Source organism: Myotis nattereri (assembly GCF_964212035.1).
Source record: "Myotis nattereri genome assembly, chromosome: 3".
NCBI lineage: Eukaryota > Metazoa > Chordata > Mammalia > Chiroptera > Vespertilionidae > Myotis > Myotis nattereri.
In genome coordinates this window covers 174,969,764-174,990,598 of record NC_138077.1, presented here as the reverse complement: position 1 = coordinate 174,990,598, position 20,835 = coordinate 174,969,764, and the positions used below count along the sequence as shown (strand labels likewise).

General features: G+C 42.2%; 1 protein-coding gene across 5 annotated transcripts in view; it reads left to right on the top strand.

Annotated features, from left to right (window-relative positions):
* Positions 1 to 11,358: 11,358 nt before the first annotated feature.
* Positions 11,359 to 20,835, top strand: part of FGGY (FGGY carbohydrate kinase domain containing) — a 412,099-nt gene continuing 402,622 nt past the window's right edge. For 3 of the 5 annotated variants that reach the window (XM_081087570.1, XM_081087567.1, XM_081087565.1), the window contains exon 1: positions 11,370 to 11,490. The gene's annotated coding sequence lies outside the window, so the exon portion shown is untranslated. Of the gene's footprint in view, positions 11,491 to 20,835 lie in introns of all 5 variants that reach the window. The other 2 variants (XM_081087572.1, XM_081087569.1) reach the window with 2 other exon arrangements.

The following is a 20,835-nucleotide window of genomic DNA, read 5'->3' as shown; positions in this document are numbered from 1 at the left end:
CAAACCACCACTCACCAGCTGAATCAGAAGCTCGCTGATATCTGGTTTCCTGATCTTCAAAACAATGCTGCTAATACCTACCTTCTCAATTCGGAGAGAACTTTAAAAATGGTACAGCTCTGTTCCCAAGTGATGGATTATTATTATTATTATTATTATTATTATTATTACCCATTTGAGTACACAAATGGTGGGAAAGGAGGAAATAAATTCCAGCCAACTGCTGTGTTACATGCAGCCCCACCCAACTGTCTGGGCCTGAAGTTTTTAGTGCCGCTGACTACTACCCATGGAATTGTTTGAGTGAACAGGGTGTTTTGACATCTACATCTACAGACAGGAGCAGCTCAGCAAATCCCTTCACGTTAGCAGTGACTCATAAAAGGAACTCAGAGAAACCAAAAGTGAGCTGGGGGAGTCTCCTGAGCCTTGAACACACTGGATCTAGAGGAAAACTGGGCCTCCAAAGAAGAGAGGAAGGACTGCTACCAGTTTTGGATGCCCCAAGAATAGGATGAAACCCGGGCTTTGCCTTTGTGGGGCCCTGTGACAGCAGGGAAGCCCTTTCCCTTTCTGAGTTTCAATGTCCTCATCCAGAAAGTGAAGATAATACTCAGTCCAGAGCTGGGAGATTTGAAACTGAGGATGGAATAAAATCAGAGAGTCCCACCTAGAGTAGGTTGATAATCAAGGAAAACCCAAATCCCCATTGATAGCAGAATGGATAATACATTGTGGTATAGTCACATCATAGAATATACTCAGCTGTGAAAGGAATAAGTACAGCTATATGTATCAGAGTGGCTGAGTCTGTGTAATATAATCAATCTAAATGTGTGTGTATGTGTGCATACTGTATATTAAAAGAAGGAAATAAACATCACAAGAGTTAGGAGAGTTTGGAAAGTGGTTAATTTAGGTGGTATAGAGGGAGAAGGAAAGAAAGGAAACAGTCTTCTGGTTCTAATGTTCGGGGGCAAGTTCAACAATATTTTATTTTATTATCAATAATGATGCAAGTTTACTCATTATTAAGTGTGAGATATCTCCTTAACAATTAATTCAGTATTGTGCAACAACACAGAACAGGCATTCAATAAACACACCTTTCTGTCTCATCTCCTTCTTCAGGATTTTCTTCTGGAAATGTTTCTTAAAAAAAAGAAAAAAAATGTTTTCCTTACATTATACAGATGCCTTGTCTTTAATTAAAGCTAAAAAGTATTACTCTTTCTCATCTTTGGGAACTGTTACTTGTACAGTAGTTTAATTCTCTTCTCTATAATCAGTCCTTTCTAACTTCTATTTCCCACTCGCATTTGTAATATAATGAGGAGGAAATATTCAAGTAATTGAGAAAATGCCCTACTGCAGACAAAATACTAGTAGAGTCAAGACTGCCGAGCTACACGTAGGCCTTTTTCAGTCACCCACCAAATTCAAATTCATCCTTCAATGCACTTCATTCCAGTCAAACCCAAAGTCTTGCTTTTCCCCAAACACAATAACTGTATGCACCCCTATGCTGTACCCTTATGGGAATGCCTTTGCCACCAACCACTTTTTTCTCAAAAAAAATTCCTGCTCTTCTTTCAGAGCCACACTTAACTGTCACTTCCTCTGTGAAGTTCTCATGAACATTCCCCCAGAGCTGTTGCTACCTCTTGTGTGTCCCTATATTACTTGAAAAATACCAATATGTTAGCCCCAAACATACAATGATTGTAATTACTTCTTCACATGTGGTCTCCCTGACACTTGTGAGCAGGGACTATACCTACGTCACCTCAGAAGTGTCTGGCACATTACAGACAGGCGGATGAAAACTGGCATGAGTGATCAGGTGAGAGGTTGGTATGCTGAATATTTCATACCTCCTCTTCTCACTGCCAAGTCTTTGATTCTGATGTGGTACTGGCTGGGAGTACTAAAGAAATGCAGTGTCCAGTCAGGGAGGTTTCTTGGAGAAGTGGGTTCTCTGTGGAGCTTGATGGACAAGAAATATGTAAAAGGGGTGTCTTCTTTGCTGGCTCTGTCAGTCCCTGATTTTCTCCCTGGACCTGCACCCAGAATACCCATTAGCATCCTAGGGACAGAGCTCCCCTGGGTCCCCATAAAGGCACAGAAGTTGGCTCTCTCATGAGAGAGTTCCACAGGAAACACACACACACACACTGGTAGACACAATGTTGGGTGGCCTGGGAACTTTCCAGTGGGGAAAAGTTGGAAGCTATTTTTATGTTACTTTATTTGCTAAAATAGATTCCCTCCTCTGAAGGTCGATGGGAGGGGACTCAGGTTAGAAGTGAGGTCAGGGAGACAGTACATGATTTGAGGACCCCGATTAAGTGAATGTTCTACCACGCAGGGCTAAGCGTGCACATGTGCAAGTACCATGAACAAGAAAGAAAAAATAGTATGCTGTAGTGACCAGAGAACTGGGTTGGGAATTAGACCTGAGCTGAAACCATGTTTCCTATACATGTCTAATCAAATATCCTTGGACAAGTTACTTACCTTTCCTGGTTACTTAGTTTGTCATTGATGAAAAATAGGCAGAAAATAACATTTACCTCATAGAATTGTTGTAAGACTAAATGAGATGTAAAACTATCCAGCACATCAGAAGTGTTCAATAAATGATAGCAATTACTACTATTTAAACTATTTTCTGCAAGAAAGAAAAAGATAAGGGATGGGCAATGTTACCTGTCTCCCAGGACAGTTAAATGAGGAAGCATTTAGTAAAAATATTTGGAATATTGTTTCCCAAATAAGAAACCTTAAAAAAATGGAAATTGATCTAAGATACCTTAATATTTTTTCCAGAGTGTGGTCAGAGACCTTTTAACAATCTTTTTTAAAAATATTTTTTAATTGGTTATTGAGAGAGAGAGAGAGAGAGAGAGAGAGAGAGAGAGAGAGAGAGAGAGAAATATCATACATTGATCGGCTGCCTCCTACATGCCCCCTATCAGGGATGGAGCCAGAACCCAGGCATGGGCCCTGACTGGGAATTGGACCAGCAACCTTTTGGTGCTGCACAGGATAATGCTCCCAAAACTGAGCCACACAGGCCATATCCCCTCTTTGACAATCTATGAATCAGCCATGAATCACTTCCCAGGAGAAAATATATATACATGTCCCCCAAAAATGTATACACATTTTAACAGATGATCTCTATTACATTTTGAAAATTAAATGTATTTTAATAAACACTGCCTTTATAATTATTCAAAGTGTGTATGCATTTTTTGAGGGGATGCTGTATATGTACACACTTTAAAATTCTAATACAATTATAATGATGGCCCTCTGAATTATATATTTTTAAATGTAGTTTTGGATCCCCAGGCTTTAAATCTCTGATCTAAACAAAGGCACAAAGTATAAGTTAGAGGAAATAAGAACTACTGGTAGATTATTTTTTCCTTGGTCTTAAATGAGTGACTCTATTATTCATTTAAAAAAAGGTTAACCGAGGCAGGCAGTCATAAGTCTAAAGTAATAAGCTCTTTTTGGTGGAAAAAAACAGGAAACAATGGCAACTATTTCATCTTTCCTCCTCAAAGTTGGAGTGGTTTAGTCTCTGCCCTCTCTGAACACACTATAGATTCTAATCCCCCTTTGGCCTTTTCTTTTGATTGAAGCTAATGGAATTGTTTCCCCCTTATGTCCTCATTTTCCATTCCTCAACCTGTCTGGACTTTTGCCTCCAAAGGTTAACATTGCCATGAAGTAATGTAAATTAATCATTACTATTTAGACAGATTTATTCAGAGTTCTCTCCCCACAGATGTCTGTAAGCATGGTGACTCTGACATCTAGGATCACCCAGTGGGGTTGGATATCATAGTTACAGCCTCTAAGCCCAAAACTAAAGAAAAAAAAAAAGAAAGAAAGATAAAAGAACTCTCAAAACCCCCACAACTTTAGGTTCAATTGGAATTGAATGAGAATGTGTATCAAATAATTGTCCCAGTAGGTTAGGAAATTCTTCTCAAGCAGGATTGCTTAGCATTGGTCTGGCTACACACACAGATGAGCTTTGGTGAACTTCATTCAATTAATTTGTCTTAATTGGAGGCATTAAAATTGGAGGCATTGGAGCACTGAAGATAGCCTTACCCAACACGTCTGGGTTCACAGTCACATGCATTCGGGTTGAGGAGGTGTCTAAAGGGCAGTACCATTTTTTATGAAGCTTCCCTGCCAGCAGCTTCTCAGCAGAGGCCCAGGTAGCTACCATCCATCAGTCGGAACTGCCTGAGGAAGAGAAACCCCTTTGCCATCTGAGCTGAGACACGATGCCTTCTCATTACTTCACGTTTTTAAAAATGTAATGAATACTAAGAAAAATTGTTAGACGTAATTAGACACGATTTAGGTACATTTTTTAATTAGAATCTTTTAGATTTATTTGGATATATATTTTTAAGTCACATATTGCTCTTGTGTCTATGTAAAAAGGAAAATGTAAGCAAAATACCAGTTTCTGTGGTCTGTTCAACTACTAATCGGTAAATCTGGGGGAAAGAACAAAGCCATGTAATGTGCAGCAAGAGCCCTTTCTGAATTTCTGGGGCTCAGTTGAAACCATCTCGGGATCTGAGCTGGTAGAGAAGCGGGAGGAGCTGAGGACCAGGGGAATGAGGAAGAAGCAAAGCCACCGTCATTCCTCTGTGTGTCTATGTGTATGAATGTTCATCTACTTATATGTATGTGGTGTATAAGTGAATATGGGACTGTGCATGTATGCGTGTGCATGTGGGTGTGAGTGTGTTTGAGTGTACATGTATTTGTGTGGTTTGAATGTCTGTGTGTCTGTGCGACTACATTTGTGCTTGCATGTATATTTCTGTGCACTGTATTATGGTTTCCTTTGTGTGTTTGTGTATCTGTTTATGTGTGGTATATGATATGAGTTTGTGTGTGTATGTCTGTATGTGTCTGTGTGTTGTGTGTAGAGTACATATGTGTTTGTATAATTATGTGTATACTAGAGGCATGATGCATGAAATTCATGTAAGGGCCTTGGCCTCAGCCCCCGCCTGCTGCCTCCGTGCCCTGGGGGGTGGCGGGTGGGCTCTACTGCCTCTGCCTCGGCCTTCGCCTGCTGCAGCTTTGACTGGAAGGAAGGACGTCTGGAAGGATGTCAGGTCTAATTAGCATATTACACTTTTATTATTATAGATACTTGAGCTAGTATTATGAGCTTGTAGGTACGTGTGTACGATTCTATGTCTGTATGTGTTTGTGGTTGGGGGAGTGGGAGGCCAAAGCTACCACTATCTTACTTTATACTTTGTGCAAATTAGGAAAAGTTGCCCCGTCTAGCGGGCAACCCTAGGAGCATCCTCAGAGGGTCAAAGTTTGACTAGCAAAGTAGGACTGGATTTTAGCCCTCGTTAGCCCCTTCACCTGGTGTCTTGAACAAAAGAACAACTTGGCAGGTGTCCAGGGCATCTGGAAGACCTGGGAGTCCACTCAGCCTCTCCTTTGCTGTGCAGGCACCGTCCCATAGGATCTAGTCTGAAAACTACCTAAACCAAGGTTCCCTCATGGTTTCCAAATGACATTATTCTACAGAGGCTCATGGCACAGTTTCTCCAAACAGAGGCCAGACACTGCCCAGGCTCTAGGGGCACGAGCAAGCCCTTCCAGCAGGCCATCTGTTTCCCCGCTCCTTTGGCCTTGCCGTCTCACAGCCCTGGACTCTCCTCTTCCACCTGTTGCCTCCTTGCAGAGGAATGCCTGTTGGGGTTTAGGGTTGCACATTGTTGTCGTGGCTCATCACATAGTTTGCACTTTTTCTAAAATGACTCACGGCCAAGAGGCTGTGGAGTTATGATTGGGTGGTGTTAGGGGAGAAAGATATGGATGATGTCAAGCCAGGTTAGATGGTGAGTGAGGTCTAGGAACTGGGGAGTGGGAGAGTAGCTCAGACCTGGAAGAGGAAACAGGAGCCACAGGGGGACACCAGGAAGAATATTAGGACTTGCGTTCATCTCAAGCCTTTCTTTCCAACATGAGCACCTCTGCCCACTTCAGCTTCTCAGCAGAAACTCCCTCTTCGGCAGTTTCACAGGTGGTGTCTTGCGATAGAGGACCGGCCTCGTGGGCACATTGCTCCATCGTTGTGAGCTTCAGTTTCTTCAGCAATAACCTCTACTCCCTGACGTGGGTGGTTGGGAGGAATCACAGAGACACTGCACGTGAGGTGCTGAGCACAGAGCCCAGTGATTGTTAGCACAGTCTTTCCTTTGCCTTTGCACTCCAACCCCTCTCTTCCCACCAGCCTTGGGGTGTCCATAGCACTTTATCTGTGCGTTTGGTATAGCATCCAGCTCTGACCTAGCACTTAGCAAATACTCACCATTCAGCAGATGTCTGCTGAGTGAAGAGATGCAGGCAGGCAGGCAGGCAAGCAAAGGGTAAGTAGGAAGTAGCAGGTAAGTAATGAAGTAAGTTGGGACATTTTCCATCATTGGAAATGAGCTATTGGCATTCTTTAAAGATGAAGGTTGGGCAAATTATTATTTTTTCAGTTTAATTTTATTTATTTTATTTTTCCCAACACAATTTGCTGGGGTCCAACCCCAGCAGGTCCAGGAGTCCCCAAAGGTGTGGACGGAATCGGCGAAGAAGGAATGGCACGGAGACAGTGTTCAGTTGATCAGCAGCCTAGCCAGGATCTCTAGCCAAGTTTTGGTCAGGATCTCCAGCGAAGTTCTGGCTAGGATCTCCAGCCAGGTTCTGTGTCCATGTTCTCTTGCTAGGTTCTCCAGCCAGGTTCTGTTCAGGTTCTCCAGCCAGGTTCAGTCACCAGGTTCTAGTCAGGTTCTCTTGCCATGTTCTATCCAGGTTCTGTAGCCAGGTTCTGTCTCTAGGTTCTTCAGCCAGGTACTCTTGCTAGGTTCTGTCTCTAGGTTCTGTGGCCAGTTTCTATCCAGGATCTTTTGCCATGTTCTCTCCAGCAAAGTTCTTCTGTCTCTAGGTTCTGTGTCTAGGTTCTGTATCTAGGTTCTGTGTCCTATTGTCTTATTACATCTGTATTTATACCAGTTGATTCCAATCCTATCAATCTCTATTCCAAAGGTTAGGGCATTTCTTATCTCCATTCCAGGGAGTAAAGATTATGTAGCTTAAGCATGATTGTTCGTAGTTAAAGCGATTAATTACCTGCCTGGCACTTAGTTAAGGGGTTTTATTCCCTCCCTGACTTCAGGGGAAAATCCCTACCTGGGGAAACAACCTTTCTCAGAGAGGTGACCTTGGTTAAAACACATAGTGCCAAGAAGGTGAGCAAACATATTAAGAACAGTATGCCATATATGCCAGGTCCCTTGAAACAGCAAGGATGGACCGGCTCCCGGCAACAATTTATCCCCTCTATGCCCTTTTCTACCTTCACCCCTCCCCCCACTGTCACCACACTGTTGTCCATGCCCATAAATTATTTTGTATCTAAAAGACGGCTCTTGGTGGGGTGGGGTGCTCAGCAGGCCCTTCTAGTCAGCGTGTTCACCTTGCTGACCATCTGTTGGGTGTCCAGTGAACTACTTCAGTTACTTTCCTCCTGAGATGACAGTGTGGATTTGGAAGACTTAGAGTGTCCACGCAGTGCCACCTGTTCCTGAAAGAGGGTCTAGTTCAAGGGAGGCTTAAAGGAGTCTGAGTTGAGAAAGAGAGAGAGGAACAGGGAGAGGAGAAAAGTTTGATTGATAGTGAAGGGCCCAGTAGGCAGATAAGGGCTGTCACAGCCGTATATATCTACCAACTATGCATCTGCGATTACAGAGTACTGTGTTGGTTGCTGAGATTCTAAAGTAGAAGGCACATTTCTTGCCCTCCGGAGGCTTCCAATCTAGGGAATGGAATTTCCCTAAGCCTCAGGTTTCCTGTGTGTATAATGGTTGTGGTAATACTAGCCACTTCACGGGATTGCTGAAGACAATGTATTCCAAGCCACTGTTTTCACAAAATCACCAATCTAAGTTAGACCTCAATCTAAATCATGTTCCCTGTCTCAGAGTATCCTATTTCCCTGCCTGCTTGCAATGGAATCAATTATATGCCTGTGTGCTTATTTATTGACGGTCTGTTTCAGGGCTGTAAATTCCCTGAGGACAGCAACAATATTTGTTCTTCTCAACACCAACTCTTTAGTGGCTATAGGAGCAGTAGGCTCTCAAAAAGTCTTTGTTAAATGAATGAATACATACATGTACAAATGAATAAATGAATAAGTATGCAGATTTCTGTGCCATGATTCCAAGAATCTCAGGGAAATGATGTATTTTCTCTGGTGAGGCGGCAGGCTGCTAAAGCAGGAAAAGCCTTCAGAGAAAGCAGTTAGAGAATCACAGGGCCTCGACGTGTCATCAGAGGGAGCACCCAGCTCCTGGTGTTGCACGTAACTGTCTCAGAGCAGGAAGAAAATTACACAGACTTGCAGTTCAGCTGGTTCCAGGGTTTCACAATCCAGCTCTTTCTGTTTCACTCAGATCTGATGTGCTGCCTCACTTGGTGTGACTTGTGATGTGCCGAGTGAAAACTGACTCTGCAGGATCCCAGGCTGCCCGGCAATAACCCTGAGTGAATGTCTAGACTTCCCGACAATAAAGTCTTCTAATCCAGTGCAACACAATAACCCTTTCTGCAGAGCAGGGAGGAGGAAAGGTGAAAAACAGATACACTGATAATTACCGGGCATTTAATGTATGCATCCTATGGGTTCCAGAGGTAAAATAGAGGACTGAAGGGTACATGGAGGCTATATAGTCCTGCCCTGGGTGAAACAATGTAACTTTAGTTAGATAACATTTATAGCTTTCAGAAACATATGTAATCTCATCTTAGTCTCCCTGCAGCCATAATAAAAATGGGAAAGTGTGGATCACATTTGTATTATTATTTGTTTCCCTAATATATAGGGAAAGTGAGGCAACTGGAGACAGTCCAAATATAGAGCTAGTGGCAGCTGCAGATATGAACTTGCTGCCCATATCTCATGACTATCAACTGAGGGATTTTTTTTTTTTTTTTTTTTTTTTTTGCACTGCACTGTCATGCCCTGGCCTTTCTATTGGTCAACAGTGTGAGCATGCCTGCATTGTCACAATCCCCCTGCCCTCTATAATGTATTTCCAATGCACTTTTGTGATGGAACATTAAAACTGAATAAATCAAGGGGATGTAAGTGAAGGCCCATGGGACACATTGGCCCATTGCATGCTTTTGTAAATAAAGTTTTCTTGAAACATAGCCAGGCCAACTCATTTACGCTGATCTACAGCTGTCTTTGTATTACAGAAGCAGACTCCTTGCATTACTGCGTGTCTTTCATTTTTAAGGTCCTCTCATGGTCCAAGATGGCTCCTGGTGTTCAAGCCACTGTGCTGTTGTTGCTACTACTACTAATGATAGTATGATAATTAGAGGAAACAAAACAAAATTGAATACAAAAAGCCTAGAAACAGAGACATCCATAAAGACCAGGTAGCAAATAGGCATTCATTCAAATCTAGCTAAGATGAGACCTCCTGCCATAGTTCCTGGGGCAACAATCTTATTTCATTTCTCCCCTTCCTGGGGCATTCTGGGGAAGATCTGGAGACCATGTCTTACCTGTATGCAGTATCTCACACTTTACAAAGCATTTCCATATTTATCACTTCATTTGCTCTTCACAATACTCTGGAAAGGTAAGATGAAGAGGTCTTATTATTTCTACTGTACACCACGAGAAACATAAATGCTAAATAACCAAATCCAGAATCCTCTATCGTCCCAAAGACGGTTAGATCTTCAGATGCTTGTTGGAAACGAAAGGTGAACAATCATTGCAAAGAAGAAAGAAAATGATCCAGGACTCCCAGGAGATGTAGCCAATCATGTGGCCTCAGCCTCACTGAGCCAGTACCTGTAAGACAAAGATCAAAGCATCTATTGACTTCTGGGGTTGTTATGAGGGTAGCAGACAGTGACTGTAATGCACAAGGCACATAGGCCAGGTCAATAAAGTCGCTGTTATTACCTAGGCTTACCTCTCATATCTGGTATGTCCTTAGAAAGGTACTCCCCTTTACTGGCACCAGTTAACTTTTCTCGGAAAACAAAGGGCTGGGCCTCAGCGATTTGCTAAACTACCTTCCCAATCTTGAGTCCCATCAGCCTGGGACCTGCCTTTTTAAAAGAAACAGCTCAGATAAGAGCTCAGGTTGGAATTCTCCCTCTGGGTAGGAGCTAGCTGTATGTCTCAGTACAGGCTAATCACGTTTCTGACTGCATCTGTAAGATAGGGTCAAACTGTGTGTAGTTTATCGGAAAGGCAAGGATCGGGAGGATAAAACTAGGTAGGTATTTCCAGGCCCCACAGTTTGTAACTTCTTCAAAGGCCTAGGAACCCCTCTGTTTTGTAGTTTTAAAGACTGGGACTCCACTTCAGAGGGTTGGTCACAGCATTAGATGAGTAAATCCATGCAAAGTACAGTCAAACCTTGTTTTTTAAATGTCTCAAACAATTTGCTTCTCAACCTGACAAACCTTTCATGCTGGTACCTGTATGATCTGTCACTGGTCTCTCAGACAAAGAAAGGGGAGAATGCCAGAGTATGAGTCAGTTTACCGCTGTTAACAATCTCAAAATATTGTGAATATTTTTGTAGGTTTTTTTTGCCTTTGTTCCTGCTTATTTTTTATTAAATTTTCATTTTTACTGTACATTTTATTTCCTTTTTACTAACTTTTCACTTACATTTCATGTCGTTTGTTTCTAAAGTGTTTATTTATAGATTAAACAGGACGTTAGGTATGTATTGTATATAAGAAAAGTTAAAACGGCATCCTTTGGGGATCTGGAATGGATGAATTCCATTTACATTATTTCTAATGGGAAAAAAAATCCTTCAGTTTTTGAACAGCCTCCCGAACGAATTAAGTTCGAGAACGGAGGTTCCACTGTACCAGGAACAAGACTTGGCACAAAGTAATCGTTCAACAGATATTTTTATTATTCTTTTACGTCCGTCTAACAACAGTCCTGGTGTTCAGTAAAGGTCGAGCAGTGGCTATAAGATACACATTGACACGCACGGATCACGGGCGGCCGAGGGCTGGCGTGGGTGAGTTCTGGGAAGTGAGCCCTGGGACGGGAAATTCTCAGCGGGAGCGGACAAAAGCCCGCAGGCGACTTCAAAAGCCCCGCGACCAGTGTTGCCCCAGCGACCTCGCGCTCCGGCCTCCTACCAGCTGGGCCCCCCGGGCGGCCGGGCGACGGGCACAGGCCAATCCTGGCCCTGTTCAAAGGGCCAATCGGGGAGCATTTCACGGGGGCTGCGGCCGGCCGGGGGCGGGGCCGGGGCGGGGCCTGGGGCGGGGCGCGGCTTCGATCGCTGGAGGAGACCGCCCAGTCCCGTCGCCCTGCGGCCCCTCTGGGCCACCTGCAGGGTCCAGCTAGCTAATCCGTGATATCAGATTGGACAAGTAAGTGACCCTCCCTGAGGCCCACGTGTGCACCAGGGCCTGTTGCTGACGCGCAGCGCGCACGTTATCCAATCGGAGAGCGCACCCGGCCTACGCTTACTTCCCTTGTGGTGTGGTCGCCAGCCACCTCCTCTTCCTTTTCCTCCTCCCGCTGCTAAAGTCCCATTCCAGCCGGACCTTCGCTCGGGAGACGTTGTTGGGTCCCCCGTGTCCGCGCCTGGGTGAGGCGTCCGGCCACTCTACGGGAGGGTCGGCTTTTTACTGCATCCCCAGAGCTGCCCATGAGATGTCTGGAACCCGAGGTCCTCTGCCATCACTGTCCAGTTGACCATGTTCACTTCTCTCCCCTCCATCCCCTCCGTCCCGTCCCGCATTTTAGGACCATTTCCCCAGGCATATTTGAGCCTTTGAATTCAAATCTGGCTACCTAAGGGATTTTAAGGCCAGGGCTGCTTGTAGCTTGAAAGGCTATCAGCGGCTGGTGATAACGTTGGAGGTGCAGTTTAGATGGCATAGTAGTAGTGCTGTCTGGTTATAGTCATCCTGGGTAGGTAAGTCCTGGGACTAATCATTCCAAGATGCAAACGTATGGATTTCCTTAATCACTGGCTATTTTCCACTGAAGCACTTCTCTTGTCTTAACCCATTTCGTCCCTAAATTAAAGTGGCAATCATTACCAAGAAATGGAAGCGCTATAATCATTTGTTTAATTTTTAAAATAGGAGTTCAGGGGTGAGGAAGCCACTATCTCTTGAATTGCTTATCCTCTCTTAGAATGTGTCTGTTATGGTAGAGTTTTGCTTTTGCTTTGTTTTGCTGGCTTTTCCTCATTTCCCATAAGCCGCCACGTGTGTAACCTGATTTTTTACTTTTGAAGTTGTCAGCTGGGTTTTTCAGCCTTATGACCTCCTCCTGGTCTTCTGGGAGTCTCCTGATAATGAGGGCCTCTGCTTGGCTCTTGACCTGGTGGCCACTGGCCTGACTCTGGGAGGGACCAGCTGAGGTGGACCTCCTGTTATTAAGAATGACTGGGGGAAACAGACCACAAAGGTTGAGAAGGGCCTGGAGATTGACTGGCGGTGGGTGTGGGGATGGGGAGGGGGGAAGAAAGGTTGGGAGCTACTTTGGCTGGATTTGGATGTCAAAGCATGAGTATTGGGAGAAGGGAATAATCCAGAGGGTGAGAACTGTGTCTTTCTAGATGCAATTAAGTTTATTAGGAGGAGACTGGGCCTTCTTCCAGGTTATGTTAATCTTTGCTGTGGGCCTTGTCTTTTCCGGGAATCTGGTTCCCTTTCCCTAACCTTTCACTTAGTTCAAATCATAGTCAATTACCAGCTGGTTTTGAAAACAATTTCAGGTGGTGAATCTTGCCTTTAAACTCCCAGCCATAGTGCGACGACCCCTCGCCTTCCCAGGGGATTTGATATAGTTATCTTACCAGAATGTATTATAGAGGTCATTTCACCTCTCACCTGCCCATCTTTTTTATAAGGTGGGATATAGAATCAACCCAGGTAGTGTAAGATGAGGCCATCCAAACCAGTGCCTCAGTTCATTCATTTGTTCACTAATCTTGTGGCAGGTGTGGGCCTGGCAACGTGGTAAAGAGAATAGGATGCCGTCTCTGCTTTCTCCAGTCTGCTGCTGTCTTGTCTGACGGGGGAGATTATATGATAGTGAGGTTAGTGCTGTGGCAAGGTATGCCGAAGATGCTCAGGGGTTGCCAGAAGGGCACATGGCCCAATATGGGGTTTGGGACAACTTCCAAGAGGAGATGATAACTGAGCTGAGTTACAAAGCCTCGGTATGAGTGGGCTGGAGAAAGACAAAGGGGAAGGGATTATCTTTGATTTGGGAACAGCATGTGCAAAACTAGGTAAACCTGGCACATGGTTGATCAGAATGGCTCATCAGGAAAGGGTGAGGTGAGAAATCACCAGAAAGGAGGCTGGGGCTGGGATGGGTGACAGGCCAGAACAGGGAGGGTCCAGTGAGTCATGGTAAGAGAATTTAAAATGTCTTTCCCCTGTTTTAGAAAGTTAATTCTGCCTGCAGGGTGAAGACTGGAGGAAGGCTATTATAATACAGGTGAGAAAGGGTTGGGGTAATAGTTGTGAAACTGGAGAGAGATTAGGAGAATGGAATGGTTAGAAATTAATTACTGATTGAATGTAGGGGATGAAGAAAGAATGTATTAGTCAAGGTGCCATGGGGAAGAGAAGGCATTCTTAACGGGGTATTTTTGAGCAGCTTTGTTGAGATCTACTTGACATACAGTGAACTACATACTTCAAGTGTCTAATCTGAGAAAATTTGATATAAGTATATATCCATCACAATCAAGATAAAGAATATTTCTAATACCCCAAAGACTTCTAATACCCCTTGGTAACCCCTTCCTCTCTAGTATCACCCTTCCACCAAAGCAATCAGTGAACTAGTTTCTGTCACCTTAGATTATTTAAGATTTTTTAGGACTTTATCTGTAGGGTCATACAATATGTATCTTTTCTTGTGTGGTGACTTTTACTTAATCCTCATCTTGAGATTCATCCATGTTATATGTGCATACATGGTTCATTCCTTTTTCTGCTGAATAGTGTTCCATTGTGTTATTATACTACTAGAGGCCCGATGCACGAAATTCGTGCAAGGGGCTTGTTCCCTCAGCCCCTCACAGCCTTAGCTGGCCTTCACAGCCCTGGCTTCATCTAGATCTAGAAGGTCGTCCAGAAGGTTGTTCGGCTGTTTGGTCTAATTAGCATATTAGCTCTTTATTATATAGGATACTTTGTTTATCCATTTACCTGCTGATCAATATTTGGATTATTTGCTACCTTTTGGCTAGTACAAATAAAGCTTCTATGAATATTTGTATACACAGACATATGATTTCATTTCTCTTGGATAAATACCAAGATGTGGAATAGCTAGTTCTCATGGGAGGTGTATGTTTAACTTTTTAAGAAACACCACGTGTATTTCAAAGTGATCATGCCATTTTACATTCCCCTCAGCAGTGTGTGAAATTCCCAGTTTCTCCCACACTCTGTGTGGTCACTTTGAAATTTTAGCCATTGGAATGTGGAATCCTGTCATGTGGTTTTAATGTGTATTTTCCTAATGACTGATAATTTGTGCAGCCCATATACAGTAGGTCCTCGGGTTACGTTGGAGATCCGTTCCTACCGCGCGACGTAACACGATTTTGCCGTAAGTCGGAACCCACCTACTTAAGCACCTACATCACTCACATGGAGCACATACACAGCAGTAATGAAGTAAAACAGTAAAAAAATTTAAAAGAAAGATAACAATTCCTGACCTTTACTTGTGGTAAATAAATAATAAAAAACATAAAGCACATATGTACATATGTCGAAATGATGGAACTTTTTTTATATATATAAATAAATGGGAGACGGTGACGTAACCAGGAAACGACATACGCTGAGTCCGCTGTAACCCAAGGACTGTCTGTATTTCATGTATCTTCTTGGGTAAAGTGTTTATTAAATTTTTTTCTATTTTTTGTAATGGGCTGTTTTCTTATTGAGTTTTGAGAGGTTTTTATAATATACTAGAGGCCCGATGCATGAAATTCGTACATGGTGGTGGGGGGGAGTTCCTCAGCCCAGCCTGCGACCTCTCCAATCTGGGACACCCCTCTCACAATCCAGGACCGCTCCTAACCTCTTGCCTGCCTGTCTGATCGCTTCTAACCCCTCTGCCTGCCTGCCTGATCACCCCTAACTGCCTCTGCCTGCCAGCCTGATTGCCCCTACCTTGCCCCCATGCCGGCCTGATCACCCCTAACCACCTCTGCTTCAGCCCCTGGCCTAAGCCGCAGTCTGGCCTCCCTCTGCGGGAGGCAACCTGATGGATCAGGGGAAGGCACTGCCCCCGTTACCCCGCTGCTGCTGCCACTGCGGCCTGAGCCTCAGCCCTCGCAGCCGCAGCCGGTGCGGCTTTGTCTGGAAGGATGTCCAGAAGGCGTCTGCACTAGTTAGCATATTACTCTTTTATTAGTATAGATTCTCATTATAAGTTCTCTATCACATCTGAGTCTTTATTTTCTTAACTGTCTTTTGAAAAGCAGAGTTCTTAATTTTGATAAAGTCTAGTTTATCAATTTGTAATTTTGATGATGTCTATTTTATCAGTTTATTCTTTTATGGATGATGATTTAGGTGTTGTATCTAAGAAATCATGCCTAGCCTGAGGTCTCAAGTATTTTCTCCTATTTTTTTAAAAAAGCTTTATTGTTTTTTGGTTTTACATTAAATCCATGATCCGTTTTAAGTTAATTAAAGTTAATCTGTAGCACCAGATGTGGAACAAAGTTTATTTCTTTTTTGGGGGGGGAGAGGGGTATGGTATCAATTGATCCAGCACCATTTGCTGAAAAGCTTATTCTTTTCCCATTAAATTGCCTTTGCACCTTTGATCAAAATCAGTTTACCATATGTAGGCCTATTTCTGGTTGTTTTGTTCTTTTCTGTAGATCTTTTTGTCTATTTTTGATGCCAATACCATGTAATCTCGATAACTATAGTTTTGTAATAAGTATTAAAGTCACATAATGTAAGTCCTTCAACTTTTTTTTTTTTTAAGTTGTTTTGGTCATTCCAGGTCTGTTACATGTCCACGTTAATTTTACAATGTTGTCATTTTGTCAATTTCAAAATAAAGGCCTGCTTAGCTTTTAATTGGGCTTTTATTACATTTATACATTAATTTGGGGAGATTGACTTATTTAGGTCTTAGGTTCAGCAATGTTTTGTAGCTTTCAGTTGATGGGTCTTACACATCTTTGTCAGATAATCTGTAGGTATTTCATATTTTTCATGTTGTAAGTAACGTTGTCTTTTAAAATTTCAACTTGTACTTGTTGCTGCTTGTGTATTGATCATGTATCCTGCAATCTTCCTAAACTACTTATTAGTTCTAATAGCTTTTTGTAGATGCTATCAGATTTCCTGTGTAAATGATCATGTTATCTGTAAACAAAGAAATTTTTACTTTTTCCTTTCAATGAGGATGCCTTTTATTTCGTTTTCTTGCTATAGTGCACTGGCTAGAAGCATTGCAATTTTTTAAAATATATTATTGATTTTTAGAGAGAGAAGAAGGTATATATATATATATATATATATATAGAGAGAGAGAGAGAGAGAGAGAGAGAGAGAGAGAGAGAGGGAGGCATTGATTTGTTGTTCCACTTATTTATGCATTCATTGGTTGATTCTTGTATGTGCTCTGACAGGGATGGTACCCATAACCTTGGTGTACTGGGATGATGCTCTAACCGACTGAGCTACCTGGCCAGGGCCTAGCTAGAAGCATTTGTTGTTGTTTTTTTTCCATCATTAACTTTGATGTATATTCTTTGTAGAAGCCCTTTATCAGTTTTAGGAAGTTTCATTCTGTTCCTGCTTTTCTGAGAGGTGTTGTTTTTTGGGTATTTGTTTTTACTACACTTGATCTTAGCCAAAAGGCCGAGAAGCGATGGGGTATTTGTTTTTAAATGAAGAATGGATGTTGTATTTTTGTCATTTCCTTTTTTCTGTAACTATTGAGATCATTTTTAAATTCTTTTTTTTTAAATTTATTGCTTAAAGTATTACAAAGGGTATTACATATGTGTCCATTTTATCCCCCCGCCCTAATGTTACCTAATCCATTTACTTTGTTTTTGTTAATTTTCTTTTTTTTAATTTTTAATTAAATCTTTATTGTTCAGATTATTACATTTGTTCCTCTTTTTTCCCCCCCATAACTCCCCTCCTCCCAGTTCCCGCCCCACCCTCCGCCCTCACTCCCCACCCACTGTCCTCATCCATAGGTGCACGATTTTTGTCCAGTCTCTTTCCGCATCTCCCACACCCCTTTCCCCCACAAGAATAGTCAGTCCATTCCCTTTCTATGTCCCTGATTCTATTATAATCACCAGTTCATTCTGTTCATCAGATTATTTATTCACTTGATTCTTAGATTCACTTGTTGATAGATGCATATTTGTTGTTCATAATTTGTATCTTTACCTTTTTCTTCTTCCTCTTCTTAAAGGATACCTTTCAGCATTTCATATAATACTGGTTTGGTGGTGATGAACTCCTTTAGCTTTTCCTTATCTGTGAAGCTCTTTATCTGACCTTCAGTTCTGAATGATAGCTTTGCTAGATAAAGTAATCTTGGTTGTAGGTTCTTGGTATTCATCACTTTGAATATTTCTTGCCACTCCCTCCTGGCCTGCAAAGTTTCTGTTGAGAAATCAGCTGACAGTCGTATGGGTATTCCCTTGTAGGTAACTGGGTTTCTTTCTCTTGCTGCTTTTAAGAGTCTCTCTTTGTCTTTTGCTCTTGGCATTTTAATTACGATGTGTCTTGGTGTGGTCCTCTTTGGATTCCTTTTGTTTGGGGTTCTCTGCGCTTCCTGGACCTGTAAGTCTATTTCTTTCACCAGGTGGGGGAAGTTTTCTGTCATTATTTCTTCAAATAGGTTTTCAATATCTTGCTCTCTCTCATCTTCTGGCACCCCTATAATTCGGATGTTGGTACACTTGAAGCTGTCCCAGAGGCTCCTTACACTATCTTCGTATTTTTGGATTCTTTTTTCATTTTGCTTTTCCGGTTGGGTGTTTTTTTGCTTCTTCGCATTTCAAATCTTTGACTTGATTCTTGCGCTCCTCTGGTCTGCTGTTGGGTGTCTGTATAATATTCTTTATTTCAGTCAGTGTATGCTTATTTTCTAGTTGGTTCTTTATCACAACATCAAGGGTCTCATTAGATTTCTTGAGGATCTCACTACATTTATCGGCGGTCTCACCAGTCTTTTCGAGGGCCTTACTAAGTTTATCGGCAGCTTCTAGACAGTTCTTGAGAGACCTTAAAAGTGTGGTTTTGAGCTCTATATCTTCCATTTCTGACATTTGCGTCCTGTTTCTTTGTCTCCGCATTTTTTTATTTTTTCTTGGTGCACCCCCTAGTGGTCTTTGTGCACAGTCTTGTTGTAGTTAAGCCTTGATTGTCGGCAATACCAGGGGTGATTTGACCTCCAGGCTAACTGGCTATGAGAGTCAGCTGTGTCTGCAGTGGGAGAGCTTCTGTGCTGGATCTCTAGGGCGGTGCTAATCTAGCCTTTGCCTGAGGCTATCTGGCAAATTTCTCTGTGCAGGGCTTGGGCAGGGCGGGTCCCGGGGATCTACAGGGCAGCCGGAGCGAACATTTATGGCTGCTCTCAGTTCCGTCTCTAGGGGCTTGCCTCTCAGAGTCCCAGCAACCGCTGCAAACCTCGGAGAGAAAGCTGCCTTCGGGTTCCGGGTTCCGACCGAAGCCAGTCAGTCCCGCTTCTCCCGTTTGAGTCTGGGTCCCCAGAGACTTGCCCGGATCTGGAGCTCAGAGTCTGAAACTCCCTCCCGATTGAAAACAACAACCGCGCCCTCGCCGCCAGCCCACTCCGCGCGCACTCCGCACCTGAGTATTTCACTTCAGCACTGTGCCTCCTCTGAGTCTGGGTATGATATTGTCTTTCCTCCTAGTTGTAGAATTTCCACTCAGCCAGCCTTCCTGTGGTTCTGGATGATGTCCGTTCTGTCCTTTAGTTATATCTCTGAAGTGGTTGTTCCAGGCAGCAATCTCCGGCGTTAACCTATGCTGCCATCTTGGTTTTTTTCTAAATTCTTAATATGATGAATTACATTCATTGATTTTTTTTAAAAAAATATTAAACTGAACTTGTATTCCTGAGATAAATCCTACTAGGTTAGGACCTAGTATCCTTTAAAAAAAAATTGATTTCAGAGAGGAAGGAAAAGGGAGAGAGAAATAGAAACATCATTGGTGAGAGAGATCATTCATTGGCTGTCTCTTGCATGTCCCCTACTGGGGATTGAGCCCGTAACCTGGGCATGTGCCCTGACCCGGAATGGAAGCATGACCTCCTGGTTCATAGGTCAACACTCAACCACTGAGCCACGCTGGCTAGGGCATCCTTATTATATTTTGTTGGATTCTACTTGGTAAAATATTAAGGATTTTTGCATCTATGTTAATAATAGATATTGATTTATAGTTTTCCTTATATTGTCTTCCTAAGTTTTATATCTAGCTAATTCTGGTCTCATAGAATGAGTTAGAAAGCATTCCTACTCTTCAATTTTCTGTAAGCACTTGTGTAGAATTAATATTAATTCTTCCTTAAATGTTTGATAGAATTCACCAGTGAAGCCATCTGGGCCTAGAGTGTTTTTGTTGGTGGGGAGGGAAAAGTCAACTGTTTAAATAATATGGGACTATTGACATTGTTTCTTCTTGAATAAAATTGGATAGTTTGTGTAGTTTGAGGTATTTGTACATATCATCTAAGTTGCTCACAATAGTCCCCTATTATCATTTTAATATCTATAGAATTTGTTGTGATTTCATCTCCTTCATTTCTAATATTGGTAATTTGTGATTTTTCTCTTTATTTTCCTGATAATTCTGGCCAGATTTTATCAATTTTATTCATCTTCTAAAGAACCAGCTTTTGGTTTCATTTATTTTCTCTCTCTCTTTTTTTTTTTTGTTTTGTTCTCAAATTTATGATTACTTTTCTTCTGCTTACTTTGGGTTCCTTTTACTCTTTTTAATTTCTTAAGGTGGAAGATGAGGCCATGTGTTTGTGACTTCTTTCCTAATATAGGCATTTAATATTGTACATTTCCAAGTACTGCTTCAGCTTAATCCTACAACTTCTTTTTTTTAAAAAAATATATGTTTTTATTGATTTCAGAGAAGAAAGGAGAGGGAGAGAGAGATAGAAACATCAATGAAGAAGGAGAATCATTGATCAGCTGTTTCCTGCACGCCCCCTACTAGGGATTGAGCCCATAACCTGGGCATGTGCCCTTGACCAGAATCGAACCTGGGATCCTTCAGTCCACAGTCCACAGTCCACAGGCTGGTGCTCTATCCAGTGAGCCAAACCGGCTAGGGCTAATCCTACAACTTCTGCAGTTTTTTTTTTTTTTTTTTTTTTATTTACTTAAAAACTTTTTCTTTCTTTCTTTTCTTTTTTTTTTTTTTTTTGATCCATGGGTTATATAGAAATTTGTTATTCAGTTTCCAAATATTTAAGGACTTCCTATTATTATATATTACATATCTTTCTATTAATTGATTTATAATTTAATTCCATGTGGTTACAGGATGTACTTTGTATGACTTAAATCCTTTTAACTTTTTGAGACTTTTTTTTTTTTTTGCTCAGAATATGGTCTGTCTCAATAAATGTTCCAAATGCATTTGAAAAGGATGTGTATTCTCTTGTTGGATAGAGTGTGTATAAGGTCAACTTTA